This window comes from Rhinoderma darwinii, chromosome 2, assembly GCF_050947455.1.
Source record: "Rhinoderma darwinii isolate aRhiDar2 chromosome 2, aRhiDar2.hap1, whole genome shotgun sequence".
NCBI lineage: Eukaryota > Metazoa > Chordata > Amphibia > Anura > Rhinodermatidae > Rhinoderma > Rhinoderma darwinii.
Window position 1 is genome coordinate 163183806 of NC_134688.1, and position 21489 is coordinate 163205294.

General features: G+C 49.7%; 1 protein-coding gene and 1 long non-coding RNA gene across 6 annotated transcripts in view; one reads left to right on the top strand and one right to left on the bottom strand.

Moving 5' to 3' along the window:
- Positions 1 to 1087: 1087 nt before the first annotated feature.
- Positions 1088 to 21224, bottom strand: LOC142742556 (uncharacterized). 3 transcript variants are annotated; one of them, XR_012881407.1, is made up of 4 exons: positions 21176 to 21210; positions 8537 to 8625; positions 8165 to 8262; positions 1088 to 1430 (listed from the first exon to the last, which is right to left on the bottom strand). It is a non-coding gene; the product is annotated as an uncharacterized LOC142742556 (long non-coding RNA). The 3 variants fall into 3 exon arrangements; XR_012881406.1 differs by lacking the exon at positions 8165 to 8262 and having other exon boundaries at positions 8425 to 8625; positions 21184 to 21224; XR_012881405.1 differs by lacking the exon at positions 8165 to 8262 and having other exon boundaries at positions 8425 to 8625.
- Positions 21224 to 21489, top strand: part of UBAC2 (UBA domain containing 2) — a 193565-nt gene continuing 193299 nt past the window's right edge. The window contains exon 1 of one of the 3 annotated variants that reach the window (XM_075852435.1): positions 21224 to 21308. The gene's annotated coding sequence lies outside the window, so the exon portion shown is untranslated. The remainder of the gene's footprint in view (positions 21309 to 21489) is intronic. The other 2 variants (XM_075852434.1, XM_075852436.1) reach the window with 2 other exon arrangements.

The following is a 21489-nucleotide window of genomic DNA, read 5'->3' on the forward strand; positions in this document are numbered from 1 at the left end:
TGTGTGTATTTTATGTATTGAGACTTATTTTAATGTTTATTGTAAAAAAGGTGAAGGTGTATTTTTTTTAAAATGTAACCATACTTTGTTTTTACTTTATTTTTAAACTTTAATGTACTGACATATATCAGATATGTGCCAGTACATTAGCCTGTGGACGGATAATACACAGGCAGTTGTTAGGACATACTTGGGTATATCCTAACAACAAGAGATATGGTCAGACAGCCCTGGGGTCCGTCAATAGACCCTGGGCTGTCTGCCCATATATGGTATGGCCCTCGATCGCGTCACAGGAATTCCCTGTGACGCGATCCAGGGGCATCCCCCCTTCTCACTTTCCCCTGAATGCTGCAGTCAGCTGTGATCGCAGCATTCACGGGAATAACGGCGGAGATGAGAGGTTCTCTGATCTCCGGCGTTATAGAGCGGGGCTGCGGCTGTGTAATACAGCCATTGCCCCGCTCCTGACAGGAAGTGCGCGCGCGGTCAGCATGAGGAGATGCGGCCGGCGCTGCACTAATGAGCGGCAGTTCAGGCACTGAAGACAACATGGGGGTGCTTTGTAGCGCGCCCGCCATGTTCTGTCTTCAGTGCCGCAGATCATTAGTGCAGCGCCGGCCGCATCACATGATGCTGACCCCGCGCGCATATGTCAGGACTCAGGAGCGGGGCTGTGGCTGAATTACACAGCCGCAGCCCCGCTCTCATAGTCATGTGTACTATACTGAGCTGTGCGGCTGCAACGTGCACCCCTAATATCCGACAATATCCGGCATATAAGACGACCCCACACTTTTGACATTTTTTTAAGGGTGTAGAAAGTCGTCTTGTACGCCGATATATACGGTATGTCCCGTTTAATCCTGTTTGGGCCATTTTTGGTCACATTGATGTGGATATTGTACCGTGCACTCCAGGGGGCAGGAAATTATTATATATGGCCTCAGTGGCAGGTTTGAAAACCATTTGGCATACATGGAATCATCCCACCTCTCCGTTTCAGCTGTATCTTGAAAAGCTTTCCTTCTTGATGAAGATGGATTGGGTGGAGGCATCAAATAAGAAAGAAATTCATGTACAAAGGTTTTTTGAGAGTTGGGAAAGTTTTATTGCCATACTGCGAACTAAGACTAAACACATGATTAAGGTCGGTTTTGAACAAACTATATGGTATCAAGAGAGACTTGTGGCAGGTGATTCGCCAATTGCCTGTACCGCAATGCCCTGACGAATACAAACATATATAATTTAAACACAAGACATTTAGGACGGCTGGTATAGTTGTAGGGGAAGAGTCCTGCTGGGGAGCTTCACAGTGTCTGTGGAGTGGTGGTGGAGGACTGCCATGTCGAGCTGATGCGGAGGGGTCCTGGGAGTCGTGACAACTAGAAGGACCTGTAGGTCCTGATTGTTTCAGCTGAGATCTCCTGAGACAATGAGAGAGATTGATTTGCATTTTTGTTTGATTTGATACTCTTTTTTTTGCTTTTATTTACGTATGCATAGAGAATGCTTACGATCAAGTATTTGAGAAATATTGCCTAAAACCCTTGTGGGTAACTTTAAGCAAAATGCGTATACCAGGAGCAGAGATTTGTTTACTTTGCAAATATCCTTAGGCTGGGTTCACACAGAGTTTTTTGCAGGAGGAAAATCTGCCTCAAAATTCAGTTTGGAATTTTGAGGCAGATATTGCTCAGCCTGCACGCCGATTTTCGCTGCGTTTTTCGCCCGTGGCCATTGAGCGCCACAGGCATAAAATGCAGCGAAATACACTTTCTCTGCCTCCCATTGATGTCAATGGGAGGTCAGAGGCGTAAACGCCCGAAGATATGGCATGTCAATGGGAGGCATTTTTGGCCATTTTTTGGCGCGTTTTCCGAAGCGGTTTCCGCGTCAAAACACTCCGTGTGAACTGGCCCTTATGGCAAATCTATAATCTGTTGACAATATTGTACTTAATCTATGCTTGTTTCTCACATCTAAAATTTTGTTTATTTTGCTGTTCGTATTTCATGTGAAAATTCAATAAATACATTGAAGTTAAAAACTGCAGAATCTGGGCAGTAAATACTTAGTTGTGTTTCTCGGTGGCACTTACTGCTGCTTGGGCAGACTCTAGGGATCAGGAAGGAGGGAGCGCCATTTGGAATTTGGAGCGCAGATTTTGCTTGGTAGTTCTGTTTGGGGTTTTACTGGTATTTCAGATTATAATGTGGGGGCATATGCAATCTGTGCGGAGAACATCAGGGTATAATAAGTTGGTATAATAATGCGGTAAACAAATAATCAATAGAGGTGTGGTCAGTGTCGCGCTAATAAATGGTGCCCAATCTTATCCCTCTTTTGGAACACACTGCACATTTTGTGTTGTCATAACTTTATTCGACCGAGCTGTGAGGGCTTATTTTTTGCGGGACAATATATAGTTTTCATTGGTATCATTTTGGGGTACATGGGACTATTTGACCAGTTTTTATTCTTTTTTTAAGAGGCATTGTGACCAAAAAACAGCAATTCTGCTATTGTTTTTTTACATTTTATTTTTCATTTATTTCTTATGTTGACATACTCTAAGAGCCATAACTTTTTTTATTTTTCCATAAAGACAGCTGTGCGAGGGCTTGTTTTTTTGCGGAACGAACTGTAGTTTTTGCTGGTACCCTTTTGGGGTACATGGGACTTTTTGATCCCTTTTTATGTGGTGAAGTGACGAAATAGTTGCGTTTGGCTCTAGTATTGTTTTTTTTTTTTTACTAGGACATTCCCATTAGGGCCTTGAAGGTCCAACTGTCTGATCGCTGTTATAATACACTGAAATTCTTATGTTTTGCAGAGTATTATACCTGTCAGATTCACACGGACAGGTAGCGTATTAGGTCCTGCCTGTGGCAGAACCTAATAGGCTTCCATAGACGGCAGACCCAGAGGCAGTTGTTAGGCCTCCACTTGCCATAGCAACCATTGCCTCCCCCTCCCCACGATCGCGTTGCGGGGGCTCCAATAATGTTCTAACCCCTTCGATGCCGTGGTCACTATTTACCGCAGCATCTAAAGGGTTAGTCAGCAGGAACCACTGCGATCTGTCCAATAAGAATGAACTGTTAGAACTGCTGCAGTGGCACCGCTTATATACCATCTACAGGGATGTCTGCTTCTCTCCCTCCAATACCTGGAAAATTATAATTTCTACAACCTCTGTCATTTTTAGTATATACATATGCTCTACAATTCAGGGGGCACAAACACACATCTGCTGCCAGCACACACAACTCTGCTGCCTGCATTTTACAAACCCACAGGTCAGTTGCCTACACAGCTCTGCTGCCTGCACACACACAACTCTACACACAGTTCCAGTGCCTGCATATTACACATCCCTACACACAAAGCTCCTGTACCAGGGATGTAACTAAGAAAGACTGGGCCCCATAGCAAACTTTTGACTGGGCTCCCCTCCCCTCAGGTGCCACACACATCCCCCTTTGTAGATTGTGCCCCCTGTATATTATGCCATACAGCCCCCCTGTAGATCGCGCCATACGGCCTGTAGATAGCACCATATAGCAACCCCCAAACAAATAAAACTTCATACTCACCTAGGCCCCGTTCCCACGATGAATGAAGCCAATCAACACCGATGTGATTCTTGCGCATCACGCTGACCTGTGCAGGGATCCTCTCCCTGCGCCTTAAATGCTGCAGGCCGAGCGTGGCCTGTAGCCTAGTAAACTACAGAGCAGGGAGATATCTCCCTGTTCTGCCATAGCGTTCAATAGTATCTGCGTCCTAAGGGTAGCGCAGGCCCCCTCATGGCTGCTACAATGGTAGTTACACCACTGTCCTGTACGCTACACACAAACACACACCCTAAGCTCCGCTGCCTGCATATTACACAGGGATCTACACACAACTCCTGTACACTACACACAGGCACACACCCTCAGCTCTGCTGCCTACATATTACACAGGGCTCTACACACAGCTCCTCTACACTACACACAAACACACACCCTAAGCTCCGCTGCCTGCATATTACACAGGGCTCTACACACAGCTCCTGTACACTACACACAGGCACACACCCTCAGCTCTGCTGCCTACATATTACACAGGGCTCTACACACAGCTCCTGTACACTACACACAGGCACACACCCTCAGCTCTGCTGCCTACATATTACACAGGGCTCTACACACAGCTCCTGTACACTACACACAGGCACACACCCTCAGCTCTGCTGCCTGCATATTACACAGGGCTCCACACACAACTGCTGCTGTGGCTTGAAAAAACAAGTGGTTTGTAGATTAAGTGGAGTTCCAAAAACCGGACTGACTTACTGTGTTGTGTGTGATAAAGTGGGGGGCCATTGTATGTGATATATGTATTGATTGCTTGCTTGCTACAAAGTTTGCAAAAGTGGCATAATTTAAAACCATTTTTCCTTTGCAGCTTCCTTCCTGCTGAGTAGCTGACTAGGGGGAGGGGTTAGCTGGTCCCAGGTGCTATAAATCAGGCCTCAGTACTCTGTAGAGCCTGCTCTGTGGATTGAAAAAAACAAGTGGTTTGTAGATCAAGTGGAGTTCCAAAAGAGGAGTTAAAGCCCAGTAAGTACTCTTCTACTTCTTTTTCTTTTTGCATTAACAACTGTTCGCTGTTTTTTTTGTAACTTGGATAATGGATAGCAAGATTGGAGGTTTTCTTCAGTGCACAGTCTACCATATGTATGCACGACTGGAGCAGGAGTTCCAGGGTGAATACCTCTGTGGCAGATGTGAGCATGTTGGTCACCTGGAAGCTCGTATTAGAGATCTGGAGGAGCAGAATGCAACACTGAGGAGGATAGACAATCTTGAGCTGAGCTTGCTGCTCACGGAGCACGCAGTTAGTGGGTTAGAACTGGAGGGTGAAGACATGGGTGAGCAGGATCAGGCAAGTAGCTGGGTTAATGTAGTTAGGGGCAGTAGAAAGGGGTCAAAGAAAAGGAAGGCCGATCCGGTTTCTGACATTCCTGGCAAAATTGCCAAGTTGGGTGATGATGCGAGGGTGTCAGTCTCAGAAATGGCAGCCCTAGTGGATACTGATATCCCTAACAGCCGGGAGAACAGCCCAGCTAGTAGTCGGCGGGATGGTCATGCAGGTAAGCCGAGACAATTGATAGTCGTAGGGGATTCTATAATCAGGAAGACGGATAGAATAATTTGTCGCCAAGACCACCTCAACCGAATGGGTTGCTGTCTCCCTGGTGCCAGGGTTCGGCATGTGGTGGAACGGGTGGGCAAATTGCTGGGAGGGGCTGGTGATGATCCGGCTGTCGTGGTCCATGTCGGTACCAACGACAGAATAAATGGTGGAGTAGGTGGAGGAGCCTTAAGAATAATTTTAAAGAACTAGGCTACAAGCTGAAGGGAAGGACCTCCAAGGTTGTATTCTCAGGAATACTGCCTGTGCCATGCGCATCACAGGAAAGACAGCGGGAGCTCAGGGAGTTAAATGCATGGCTGAAGTCTTGGTGTAGAGGAGAAGGATTTGGGTTCCTAGAGCACTGGGCTGACTTTTCATTGGGGTACAAACTGTATTCTGCAGATGATTTGCACCTAAATGGAAGGGGGTCCGCTGTGCTGGGGGAGAGAATTCTAGCTGGGGTGGTGGAGTATTTAAACTAGGGCTGAGGAGGGAGGTCAATGAAGAAAATAAAGGGGTAGCCAGGTTAGAGAGGGGTCAGACTATATTGGTGGGGGGAGAAACAGAATGTGGGGAGACGACTAGACAACAAGATAAGGAGATCCTTTTGTTACAAAACATCAGTGTAAATAAAAAGGCCCAATTAATGTCACATCACATTTCTGATAATAAAAGTGAAAAACTGACAGGCAAGTTAAAGTGTATGTTCACAAATGCCAGAAGTCTAGCAAGCAAAATGGGGGAGCTTGAGGCCTTGATACTGGAAGAAAATATAGATATAGTTGGTGTTGCTGAAACATGGCTGGACTCTTCACATGACTGGGCTGTAAATCTACAGGGTTTTACACTGTTTCGGAAAGACAGGACAAATAGGAAAGGTGGTGGTGTATGTCTGTATGTGAGAAATGATATGAAGGCGAGTGTGAAAGAGACAATAGTGGGTGAATACTGTAAGGAGGTTGAAACCTTGTGGATGGAACTAGAAAGGGAGGTAAACACTGAAAAAATTACTTTTGGTGTAATCTATAGACCCCCCAATATAACTGAGGAGATGGAAGGTCAGCTATATAAACAGATGGAGCGGGCTGCACAGGCGGGTACTGTAGTGATAATGGGAGATTTTAATTTCCGGGATATTAATTGGTGTCATGGTTCGGCTTCAACTGCAAAGGGGAGACATTTCCTCAACCTGTTGCAGGAAAATTTTATGGGCCAGTTTGTGGAAGACCCGACTAGAGGTGAAGCTCTGTTGGATCTGGTCATTTCTAATAATGCAGATCTTGTTGGGAATGTCAATGTTCGTGAAAACCTCGGTAACAGTGATCACAATATAGTTACATTTTACCTATACTGTAAAAAGCAAACACAGGCTGGGAGGGCAAAAACATTTAATTTTAAGAAGGCCAATTTCCCCAGGATGAGGGCTGCAATTCAGGATATAGACTGGGAAGAACTAATGTCAAATAATGGTACAAATGATAAATGAGAGATTTTCAAATCTACTTTGGGTAATTATAGTGCAAATTTTATTCCTATAGGTAACAAGTATAAACGACTAAAATTAAACCCCACATGGCTTACACCTTCTGTGAAAGGGGCAATACACGACAAAAAAAGCGCATTTAAAAAATACAAATCTGAGGGTACATCTGTAGCCTTTGTAAAATATAAAGATCTTAATAAAATCTGTAAAAAGGTAATAAAATTAGCAAAAATACAAAATGAAAGGCAGGTGGCCAAGGATAGTAAAACAAATCCCCAAAAATTCTTCAAGTATATAAATGCTAAAAAGCCAAGGTCTGAACATGTAGGACCCCTAGATAGTGGTAATGGGGAGTTGATCACAGGGGATCAAGAGAAGGCAGAGTTACTAAATGGGTTCTTTAGCTCTGTATATACAACAGAAGAAAGAGCAGCTGATGTAGCCGGGGCCAGTACTGTTAATATATCAGTTGATATACTGAATTGGATGAATGTAGATATGGTGCAAGCTAAATTAAATAAAATAAATGTGCACAAGGCCCCGGGACCAGATAGGTTACACCCTAGAGTTCTTAAAGAGCTTAGTTCAGTTATTTCTGTCCCCCTTTTCATAATATTCAGAGAATCTCTAGTGACTGGAATAGTGCCAAGTGACTGGCGCAGGGCAAATGTGGTGCCTATTTTCAAAAAGGGCTCTAGATCTTCCCCGGGTAATTATAGACCAGTGAGCTTAACATCCATTGTGGGGAAAATGTTTGAGGGGCTATTGAGGGACTATATACAGGATTATGTGACAATAAATAGCATTATAAGTGACAGCCAGCACGGTTTTACTAAGGACAGAAGTTGTCAAACTAACCGAATCTGTTTTTATGAAGAGGTGAGCAGAAGTCTAGACAGAGGGGCCGCTGTGGATTTAGTGTTTTTGGACTTTGCAAAGGCATTTGACACTGTCCCCCATAGACGCCTAATGGGTAAATTAAGGACTATAGGTTTAGAAAATATAGTTTGTAATTGGATTGAGAATTGGCTCAAGGACCGTATCCAGAGAGTTGTGGTCAATGATTCCTACTCTGAATGGTCCCCGGTAATAAGTGGTGTACCCCAGGGTTCAGTGCTGGGACCACTATTATTCAACTTATTTATTAATGATATAGAAGATGGGATTAATAGCACTATTTCTATTTTTGCAGATGACACCAAGCTATGTTATATAGTTCAGTCTATGGAAGATGTTCATGAATTGCAGGCAGATTTAAACAAACTAACTCTTTGGGCGTCCACTTGGCAGATAAATGTAAAGTTATGCATCTGGGTACCAACAACTTGCATGCATCATATGTCCTAGGGGGAGCTACACTGGCGGATTCACTTGTTGAGAAGGATCTGGGTGTACTTGTAAATCATAAACTCAATAACAGCATGCAGTGTCAATCAGCTGCTTCAAAGGCCAGCAGGATATTGTCGTGTATTAAAAGAGGCATGGACTCACGGGACAGGGATGTAATATTGCCACTTTACAAAGCATTAGTGAGGCCTCATCTAGAATATGCAGTCCAGTTCTGGGCTCCAGTTCATAGAAAGGATGCCCTGGAGTTGGAAAAAATACAAAGAAGAGCAACGAAGCTAATTAGGGGCATGCAGAATTTAAGTTATGAGGAAAGATTAAAAGAATTAAACATATTTAACATTGAAAAAAGACGACTAAGGGGGGACATGATTAACTTATATAAATATATTAATGGCACATACAAAAAATATGGTGAAATCCTGTTCCTTGTAAAACCCCCTCAAAAAACAAGGGGGCACTCCCTCCGTCTGGAGAAAAAAGGTTCAAGCTGCAGAGGCGACAAGCCTTCTTTACCGTGAGAACTGTGAATCCATGGAATAGTCACCGCAGGAGCCGTCACAGCAGGGACAGTAGATGGCTTTAAAAAAGGCTTAGATAATTTCCTAGAACAAAAAAATATTAGCTCCTATGTGTAGAAATATTTCCCTTCCCTTTTCCCTTCCCTTGGTTGAACTTGATGGACATGTGTCTTTTTTCAGCCATACTAACTATGTAACTATGTAACTAAGTAACTCCTGTACACTACACACAGGCACACACCCTCAGCTCTGCTGCCTGCATATTACACAGGGCTCTACACACAGCTCCTGTACACTACACACAGGTACACACCCGCAGCACTGCTGCCTGCATATTACACAGGGCTCTACACACAGCTCCTGTACGCTACACACAGGCACACACCCTCAGCTCTGCTGCCTGCATATTACACAGGGATCTACACACAGGCACACACCCTCAGCTCTGCTGCCTGCATATTACACAGGGCTCTACACACAGCTCCTGTACACTACACACAGGCACACACCCTCAGCTCTGCTGCCTGCATATTACACAGGGCTCTACACACAGCTCCTGTACGCTACACACAGGCACACACCCTCAGCTCTGCTGCCTGCATATTACACAGGGCTCTACACACAGCTCCTGTACACTACACACAGGCACACAGCCTCAGCTCTGCTGCCTGCATATTACACAGGGCTCTACACACAACTCCTGTACACTACACACAAGCGCACACCCTCAGCTCTGCTGCCTGCATATTACACAGGGCTCTACACACAGCTCCTGTACGCTACACACAGGCACACACCCTCAGCTCTGCTGCCTGCATATTACACAGGGCTCTACACACAGCTCCTCTACGCTACACACAGGCACACACCCTCAGCTCTGCTACCTGCATATTACACAGGGATCTACACACAGCTCCTGTACACTACACACAGGCACACACCCTCAGCTCTGCTGCCTGCATATTACACAGGGCTCTACACGCAACTCCTGTACACTACACACAAGCGCACACCCTCAGCTCTGCTGCCTGCATATTACACAGGGCTCTACACACAGCTCCTGTACACTACACACAGGCACACACCCGCAGCTCTGCTGCCTGCATATTACACAGGGCTCTACACACAGCTCCTGTACGCTACACACAGGCACACACCCTCAGCTCTGCTGCCTGCATATTACACAGGGCTCTACACACAACTCCTGTACACTACACACAGGCACACACCCTCAGCTCTGCTGCCTGCATATTACACAGGGCTCTACACACAGCTCCTGTACAATACACACAAGAGCACACCCTCAGCTCTGCTGCCTGCATATTACACAGGGCTCTACACACAGCTCCTGTACACTACACACAGGCACACACCCTCAGCTCTGCTGCCTGCATATTATACAGGGCTCTACACACAGCTCCTCTACGCTGCACACAGGCACACACCCTCAGCTCTGCTACCTGCATATTACACAGGGATCTACACACAGCTCCTGTACACTACACACAGGCACACACCCTCAGCTCTGCTGCCTGCATATTACACAGGGCTCTACACGCAACTCCTGTACACTACACACAAGCGCACACCCTCAGCTCTGCTGCCTGCATATTACACAGGGCTCTACACACAACTCCTGTACACTACACACAGGCACACACCCACAGCTCTGCTGCCTGCATATTACACAGGGCTCTACACACAACTCCTGTACACTACACACAGGCACACACCCTCAGCTCTGCTGCCTGCATATTACACAGGGCTCTACACACAGCTCCTGTACGCTACACACAGGCACACACCCTCAGCTCTGCTGCCTGCATATTACACAGGGCTCTACACACAGCTCCTCTACGCTACACACAGGCACACACCCTCAGCTCTGCTACCTGCATATTACACAGGGATCTACACACAGCTCCTGTACACTACACACAAGCGCACACCCTCAGCTCTGCTGCCTGCATATTACACAGGGCTCTACACACAGCTCCTGTACACTGCACACAGGCACACACCCTCAGCTCTGCTGCCTGCATATTACACAGGGCTCTACACACAACTCCTGTACGCTACACACAGGCACACACCCGCAGCTCTGCTGCCTGCATATTACACAGGGCTCTACACACAACTCCTGTACACTACACACAGGCACACACCCGCAGCTCTGCTGCCTGCATATTACACAGAGCTCTACACACAACTCCTGTACACTACACACAAGCGCACACCCTCAGCTCTGCTGCCTGCATATTACACAGGGCTCTACACACAGCTCCTGTACACTACACACAGGCACACACCCGCAGCTCTGCTGCCTGCATATTACACAGGGCTCTACACACAGCTCCTGTACGCTACACACAGGCACACACCCTCAGCTCTGCTGCCTGCATATTACACAGGGCTCTGCACACAGCTCCTGTACACAACACACAGGCACACACCCGCAGCTCTGCTGACTGCATATTACACACAGCTCCTGTACACTACACACAGGCACACACCCACAGCTCTGCTGCCTGCATATTACACAGGGCTCTACACACAGCTCCTGTACACTACACACAGGCACACACCCTCAGCTCTGCTGCCTGCATATTACACAGGGCTCTACACACAACTCCTGTACACTACACACAGGCACACACCCTCAGCTCTGCTGCCTGCATAATACACAGGGCTCTACACACAACTCCTGTACACTACACACAGGCACACACCCTCAGCTCTGCTGCCTGCATATTACACAGGGCTCTACACACAGCTCCTGTACACTACACACAAGCGCACACCCTCAGCTCTGCTGCCTGCATATTACACAGGGCTCTACACACAGCTCCTGTACACTACACACAGGCACACACCCTCAGCTCTGCTGCCTGCATATTACACAGGGCTCTACACACAACTCCTGTACGCTACACACAGGCACACACCCGCAGCTCTGCTGCCTGCATATTACACAGGGCTCTACACACAACTCCTGTACACTACACACAGGCACACACCCGCAGCTCTGCTGCCTGAATATTACACAGAGCTCTACACACAACTCCTGTACACTACACACAAGCGCACACCCTCAGCTCTGCTGCCTGCATATTACACAGGGCTCTACACACAGCTCCTGTACACTACACACAGGCACACACCCGCAGCTCTGCTGCCTGCATATTACACAGGGCTCTACACACAGCTCCTGTACGCTACACACAGGCACACACCCTCAGCTCTGCTGCCTGCATATTACACAGGGCTCTGCACACAACACACAGGCACACACCCGCAGCTCTGCTGACTGCATATTACACACAGCTCCTGTACACTACACACAGGCACACACCCTCAGCTCTGCTGCCTGCATATTACACAGGGATCTACACACAGCTCCTGTACACTACACACAGGCACACACCCTCAGCTCTGCTGCCTGCATATTACACAGGGCTCTACACACAGCTCCTGTACGCTACACACAGGCACACACCCGCAGCTCTGCTGCCTGCATATTACACAGGGCTCTACACACAGCTCCTGTACGCTACACACAGGCACACACCCTCAGCTCTGCTGCCTGCATATTACACAGGGCTCTACACACAGCTCCTGTACGCTACACACAGGCACACACCCTCAGCTCTGCTGCCTGCATATTACACAGGGATCTACACACAGCTCCTGTACACTACACACAGGCACACACCCTCAGCTCTGCTGCCTGCATATTACACAGGGCTCTACACACAGCTCCTGTACACTACACACAAGCGCACACCCTCAGCTCTGCTGCCTGCATATTACACAGGGCTCTACACACAGCTCCTGTACACTACACACAGGCACACACCCGCAGCTCTGCTGCTTGCATATTACACAGGGCTCTACACACAACTCCTGTACACTACACACAGGCACACACCCGCAGCTCTGCTGCCTGCATATTACACAGGGCTCTACACACAACTCCTGTACACTACACACAGGCACACACCCACAGCTCTGCTGCCTGCATATTACACAGGGCTCTACACACAGCTCCTGTACACTACACACAGGCACACACCCTCAGCTCTGCTGCCTGCATATTACACACAGCTCCTGTACACTACACACAGGCACACACCCTCAGCTCTGCTGCCTGCATATTACACAGGGATCTACACACAGCTCCTGTACACTACACACAGGCACACACCCTCAGCTCTGCTGCCTGCATATTACACAGGGCTCTACACACAGCTCCTGTACGCTACACACAGGCACACACCCTCAGCTCTGCTGCCTGCATATTACACAGGGCTCTACACACAGCTCCTGTACACTACACACAGGCACACACCCTCAGCTCTGCTGCCTACATATTACACAGGGCTCTACACACAGCTCCTGTACACTACACACAAGCACACACCCTCAGCTCTGCTGCCTGCATATTACACAGGGCTCTACACACAGCTCCTGTACACTACACACAGGCACACACCCACAGCTCTGCTGCCTGCATATTACACAGGGCTCTATACACAACTCCTGTACGCTACACACAGGCACACACCCGCAGCTCTGCTGCCTGCATATTACACAGGGCTCTACACACAACTCCTGTACACTACACACAGGCACACACCCGCAGCTCTGCTGCCTGCATATTACACAGGGCTCTACACACAGCTCCTGTACACTACACACAGGTACACACCCGCAGCTCTGCTGCCTGCATATTACACAGGGCTCTACACACAACTCCTGTACGCTACACACAGGCACACACCCGCAGCTCTGCTGCCTGCATATTACACACAACTCCTGTACACTACACACAGGCACACACCCGCAGCTCTGCTGCCTGCATATTACACAGGGCTCTACACACAACTCCTGTACACTACACACAGGCACACACCCGCAGCTCTGCTGCCTGCATATTACACAGGGCTCTACACACAGCTCCTGTACGCTACACACAGGCACACACCCTCAGCTCTGCTGCCTGCATATTACACAGGGCTCTGCACACAGCTCCTGTACACTACACACAGGCACACACCCGCAGCTCTGCTGACTGCATATTACACACAGCTCCTGTACACTACACACAGGCACACACCCACAGCTCTGCTGCCTGCATATTACACAGGGCTCTACACACAGCTCCTGTACGCTACACACAAGCACACACCCTCAGCTCTGCTGCCTACATATTACACAGGGCTCTACACACCGCTCCTGTACACTACACACAAGCACACACCCTCAGCTCTGCTGCCTGCATATTACACATGGCTCTACACACAACTCCTGTACCCTACACACAAGCGCACACCCTCAGCTCTGCTGCCTGCATATTACACACAGCTCCTGTACACTACACACAGGCACACACCCGCAGCTATGCTGCCTGCATATTACACAGGGATCTACACACAACTCCTGTACACTACACACAGGCACACACCCTCAGCTCTGCTGCCTGCATATTACACAGGGCTCTATACACAACTCCTGTACGCTACACACAGGCACACACCCTCAGCTCTGCTGCCTGCATATTACACAGGGCTCTACACACAGCTCCTCTACGCTACACACAGGCACACACCCTCAGCTCTGCTGCCTGCATATTACACAGGGCTCTACACACAACTCCTGTACCCTACACACAAGCGCACACCCTCAGCTCTGCTGCCTGCATATTACACACAGCTCCTGTACACTACACACAGGCACACACCCGCAGCTCTGCTGCCTGCATATTACACAGGGATCTACACACAACTCCTGTACACTACACACAGGCACACACCCTCAGCTCTGCTGCCTGCATATTACACAGGGCTCTATACACAACTCCTGTACACTACACACAAGCACACACCCTCAGCTCTGCTGCCTGCATATTACACAGGGCTCTACACACAACTACTGTACACTACACACAGGCACACACCCTCAGCTCTGCTGCCTGCATATTACACAGGGCTCTACACACAGCTCCTGTACACTACACACAGGCACACACCCTCAGCTCTGCTGCCTGCATATTACACACAGCTCCTGTACACTACACACAGGCACACACCCGCAGCTCTGCTGCCTGCATATTACACAGGGATCTACACACAACTCCTGTACACTACACACAGGCACACACCCTCAGCTCTGCTGCCTGCATATTACACAGGGCTCTACACACAGCTCCTGTACACTACACACAAGAGCACACCCTCAGCTCTGCTGCCTGCATATTACACAGGGCTCTACACACAGCTCCTGTACACTACACACAGGCACACACCCAGCAGCTCAGCTGCCTGCATATTACACAGGGCTCTACACACAAGCACACACCCTCAGCTCTGCTGCCTGCATATTACACACAGCTCCTGTACACTACACACAAGCGCACACCCTCAGCTCTGCTGCCTGCATATTACACAGGGCTCTACACACAGCTCCTGTACACTACACACAGGCACACACCCTCAGCTCTGCTGCCTGCATATTACACAGGGCTCTACACACAACTCCTGTACACTACACACAGGCACACACCCTCAGCTCTGCTGCCTGCATAATACACAGGGCTCTACACACAACTCCTGTACACTACACACAGGCACACACCCTCAGCTCTGCTGCCTGCATATTACACAGGGCTCTACACACAGCTCCTGTACACTACACACAAGCGCACACCCTCAGCTCTGCTGCCTGCATATTACACAGGGCTCTACACACAGCTCCTGTACACTACACACAGGCACACACCCTCAGCTCTGCTGCCTGCATATTACACAGGGCTCTACACACAACTCCTGTACGCTACACACAGGCACACACCCGCAGCTCTGCTGCCTGCATATTACACAGGGCTCTACACACAACTCCTGTACACTACACACAGGCACACACCCGCAGCTCTGCTGCCTGAATATTACACAGAGCTCTACACACAACTCCTGTACACTACACACAAGCGCACACCCTCAGCTCTGCTGCCTGCATATTACACAGGGCTCTACACACAGCTCCTGTACACTACACACAGGCACACACCCGCAGCTCTGCTGCCTGCATATTACACAGGGCTCTACACACAGCTCCTGTACGCTACACACAGGCACACACCCTCAGCTCTGCTGCCTGCATATTACACAGGGCTCTGCACACAACACACAGGCACACACCCGCAGCTCTGCTGACTGCATATTACACACAGCTCCTGTACACTACACACAGGCACACACCCTCAGCTCTGCTGCCTGCATATTACACAGGGATCTACACACAGCTCCTGTACACTACACACAGGCACACACCCTCAGCTCTGCTGCCTGCATATTACACAGGGCTCTACACACAGCTCCTGTACGCTACACACAGGCACACACCCGCAGCTCTGCTGCCTGCATATTACACAGGGCTCTACACACAGCTCCTGTACGCTACACACAGGCACACACCCTCAGCTCTGCTGCCTGCATATTACACAGGGCTCTACACACAGCTCCTGTACGCTACACACAGGCACACACCCTCAGCTCTGCTGCCTGCATATTACACAGGGATCTACACACAGCTCCTGTACACTACACACAGGCACACACCCTCAGCTCTGCTGCCTGCATATTACACAGGGCTCTACACACAGCTCCTGTACACTACACACAAGCGCACACCCTCAGCTCTGCTGCCTGCATATTACACAGGGCTCTACACACAGCTCCTGTACACTACACACAGGCACACACCCGCAGCTCTGCTGCTTGCATATTACACAGGGCTCTACACACAACTCCTGTACACTACACACAGGCACACACCCGCAGCTCTGCTGCCTGCATATTACACAGGGCTCTACACACAACTCCTGTACACTACACACAGGCACACACCCACAGCTCTGCTGCCTGCATATTACACAGGGCTCTACACACAGCTCCTGTACACTACACACAGGCACACACCCTCAGCTCTGCTGCCTGCATATTACACACAGCTCCTGTACACTACACACAGGCACACACCCTCAGCTCTGCTGCCTGCATATTACACAGGGATCTACACACAGCTCCTGTACACTACACACAGGCACACACCCTCAGCTCTGCTGCCTGCATATTACACACAGCTCCTGTACACTACACACAGGCACACACCCTCAGCTCTGCTGCCTGCATATTACACAGGGATCTACACACAGCTCCTGTACACTACACACAGGCACACACCCTCAGCTCTGCTGCCTGCATATTACACAGGGCTCTACACACAGCTCCTGTACGCTACACACAGGCACACACCCTCAGCTCTGCTGCCTGCATATTACACAGGGCTCTACACACAGCTCCTGTACACTACACACAAGCGCACACCCTCAGCTCTGCTGCCTGCATATTACACAGGGCTCTACACACAGCTCCTGTACACTACACACAGGCACACACCCTCAGCTCTGCTGCCTACATATTACACAGGGCTCTACACACAGCTCCTGTACACTACACACAAGCACACACCCTCAGCTCTGCTGCCTGCATATTACACAGGGCTCTACACACAGCTCCTGTACACTACACACAGGCACACACCCACAGCTCTGCTGCCTGCATATTACACAGGGCTCTATACACAACTCCTGTACGCTACACACAGGCACACACCCGCAGCTCTGCTGCCTGCATATTACACAGGGCTCTACACACAACTCCTGTACACTACACACAGGCACACACCCGCAGCTCTGCTGCCTGCATATTACACAGGGCTCTACACACAGCTCCTGTACACTACACACAGGTACACACCCGCAGCTCTGCTGCCTGCATATTACACAGGGCTCTACACACAACTCCTGTACGCTACACACAGGCACACACCCGCAGCTCTGCTGCCTGCATATTACACACAACTCCTGTACACTACACACAGGCACACACCCGCAGCTCTGCTGCCTGCATATTACACAGGGCTCTACACACAACTCCTGTACACTACACACAGGCACACACCCGCAGCTCTGCTGCCTGCATATTACACAGGGCTCTACACACAGCTCCTGTACGCTACACACAGGCACACACCCTCAGCTCTGCTGCCTGCATATTACACAGGGCTCTGCACACAGCTCCTGTACACTACACACAGGCACACACCCGCAGCTCTGCTGACTGCATATTACACACAGCTCCTGTACACTACACACAGGCACACACCCACAGCTCTGCTGCCTGCATATTACACAGGGCTCTACACACAGCTCCTGTACGCTACACACAAGCACACACCCTCAGCTCTGCTGCCTACATATTACACAGGGCTCTACACACCGCTCCTGTACACTACACACAAGCACACACCCTCAGCTCTGCTGCCTGCATATTACACATGGCTCTACACACAACTCCTGTACCCTACACACAAGCGCACACCCTCAGCTCTGCTGCCTGCATATTACACACAGCTCCTGTACACTACACACAGGCACACACCCGCAGCTCTGCTGCCTGCATATTACACAGGGATCTACACACAACTCCTGTACACTACACACAGGCACACACCCTCAGCTCTGCTGCCTGCATATTACACAGGGCTCTATACACAACTCCTGTACGCTACACACAGGCACACACCCTCAGCTCTGCTGCCTGCATATTACACAGGGCTCTACACACAGCTCCTCTACGCTACACACAGGCACACACCCTCAGCTCTGCTGCCTGCATATTACACAGGGCTCTACACACAACTCCTGTACCCTACACACAAGCGCACACCCTCAGCTCTGCTGCCTGCATATTACACACAGCTCCTGTACACTACACACAGGCACACACCCGCAGCTCTGCTGCCTGCATATTACACAGGGATCTACACACAACTCCTGTACACTACACACAGGCACACACCCTCAGCTCTGCTGCCTGCATATTACACAGGGCTCTATACACAACTCCTGTACACTACACACAAGCACACACCCTCAGCTCTGCTGCCTGCATATTACACAGGGCTCTACACACAACTACTGTACACTACACACAGGCACACACCCTCAGCTCTGCTGCCTGCATATTACACAGGGCTCTACACACAGCTCCTGTACACTACACACAGGCACAAACCCTCAGCTCTGCTGCCTGCATATTACACACAGCTCCTGTACACTACACACAGGCACACACCCGCAGCTCTGCTGCCTGCATATTACACAGGGATCTACACACAACTCCTGTACACTACACACAGGCACACACCCTCAGCTCTGCTGCCTGCATATTACACAGGGCTCTACACACAGCTCCTGTACACTACACACAAGAGCACACCCTCAGCTCTGCTGCCTGCATATTACACAGGGCTCTACACACAGCTCCTGTACACTACACACAGGCACACACCCAGCAGCTCAGCTGCCTGCATATTACACAGGGCTCTACACACAAGCACACACCCTCAGCTCTGCTGCCTGCATATTACACACAGCTCCTGTACACTACACACAAGCACACACCCTCAGCTCTGCTGCCTGCATATTACAAAGGGCTCTACACACAACTCCTGTACACTACACACAGGCACACACCCTCAGCTCTGCTGCCTGCATATTACACAGGGCTCTACACACAGCTCCTGTACACTACACACAAGCACACACCCTCAGCTCTGCTGCCTGCATATTACACAGGGCTCTACACACAGCTCCTGTACACTACACACAGGCACACACCCTCAGCTCTGCTGCCTGCATATTACACAGGGCTCTACACACAACTCCTGTACGCTACACACAGGCACACACCCGCAGCTCTGCTGCCTGCATATTACACAGGGATCTACACACAGCTCCTGTACACTACACACAGGCACACACCCTCAGCTCTGCTGCCTGCATATTACACAGGGATCTACACACAACTCCTGTACACTACACACAGGCACACACCCTCAGCTCTGCTGCCTGCATATTACACAGGGCTCTACACACAACTCCTGTACGCTACACACAGGCACACACCCGCAGCTCTGCTGCCTGCATATTACACAGGGATCTACACACAGCTCCTGTACACTACACACAGGCACACACCCTCAGCTCTGCTGCCTGCATATTACACAGGGATCTACACACAACTCCTGTACACTACACACAGGCACACACCCTCAGCTCTGCTGCCTGCATATTACACAGGGCTCTACACACAACTCCTGTACGCTACACACAGGCACACACCCGCAGCTCTGCTGCCTGCATATTACACAGGGATCTACACACAGCTCCTGTACACTACACACAGGCACACACCCTCAGCTCTGCTGCCTGCATATTACACAGGGATCTACACACAACTCCTGTACACTACACACAGGCACACACCCGCAGCTCTGCTGCCTGCATATTACACAGGGCTCTACACACAGCTCCTGTACACTACACACAGGCGCACACCCTCAGCTCTGCTGCCTGCATATTACACAGGGATCTACACACAACTCCTGTACACTACACACAGGCACACACCCTCAGCTCTGCTGCCTGCATATTACACAGGGATCTACACACAACTCCTGTACACTACACACAGGCACACACCCTCAGCTCTGCTGCCTGCATATTACACAGGGCTCTACACACAGCTCCTCTACGCTACACACAGGCACACACCCTCAGCTCTGCTGCCTGCATATTACACAGGGATCTACACACAGCTCCTGTACACTACACACAGGCACACACCCTCAGCTCTGCTGCCTGCATATTACACAGGGCTCTACACACAGCTCCTCTACGCTACACACAGGCACACACCCTCAGCTCTGCTGCCTGCATATTACACAGGGATCTACACACAGCTCCTCTACGCTACACACAGGCACACACCCTCAGCTCTGCTGCCTGCATATTACACAGGGATCTACACACAACTCCTGTACGCTACACACAGGCACACACCCTCAGCTCTGCTGCCTGCATATTACACAGGGCTCTACACACAGCTCCTCTACGCTACACACAGGCACACACCCTCAGCTCTGCTGCCTGCATATTACACAGGGATCTACACACAGCTCCTGTACACTACACACAGGCACACACCCTCAGCTCTGCTGCCTACATATTACACAGGGCTCTATACACAACTCCTGTACACTACACACAGGCACACACCCTCAGCTCTGCTGCCTGCATATTACACAGGGCTCTACACACAGCTCCTGTACACTACACACAGGCACACACCCTCAGCTCTGCTGCCTGCATATTACACACAGCTCCTGTACACTACACACAGGCACACACCCTCAGCTCTGCTGCCTGCATATTACACAGGGCTCTACACACAGCTCCTCTACGCTACACACAGGCACACACCCTCAGCTCTGCTGCCTGCATATTACACAGGGCTCTACACACAGCTCCTGTACACTACACACAGGCACACACCCGCAGCTCTGCTGCCTGCATATTACACAGGGCTCTACACACAGCTCCTGTACACTACACACAGGCGCACACCCGCAGCTCTGCTGCCTGCATATTACACAGGTCAGTTGCCTGCACATCGTTACAGCAATGCTCTATGTAATAATGACAATACACCCCAGTAGCGAGCATACAAACCTGCTTACATAATCAAGCCCTGAGCCTGGCTCCTCCCATACATGTGACTGATCACATGATCGTGACATCATGAAAGGTCCTTTAGCTGTCTAGGAGGTAGCATCTACCGTGCACTAATACTGTAAGTGAATGGGTATGTATGCAGATGTTACTTAGCCCTGGGCTGGCCGGTAGTGGTCGCTTGTAGTTAGTATTTAGTAGGCTTCTCAGAAGTTCACACCTGTTTGCAGTATTATGTATGTTGCTGGAAGTGAAATATATAAACATGCACAGACAGTATGGTTCCTGGAGGTTATAACAAGTGTCAAAGTGCT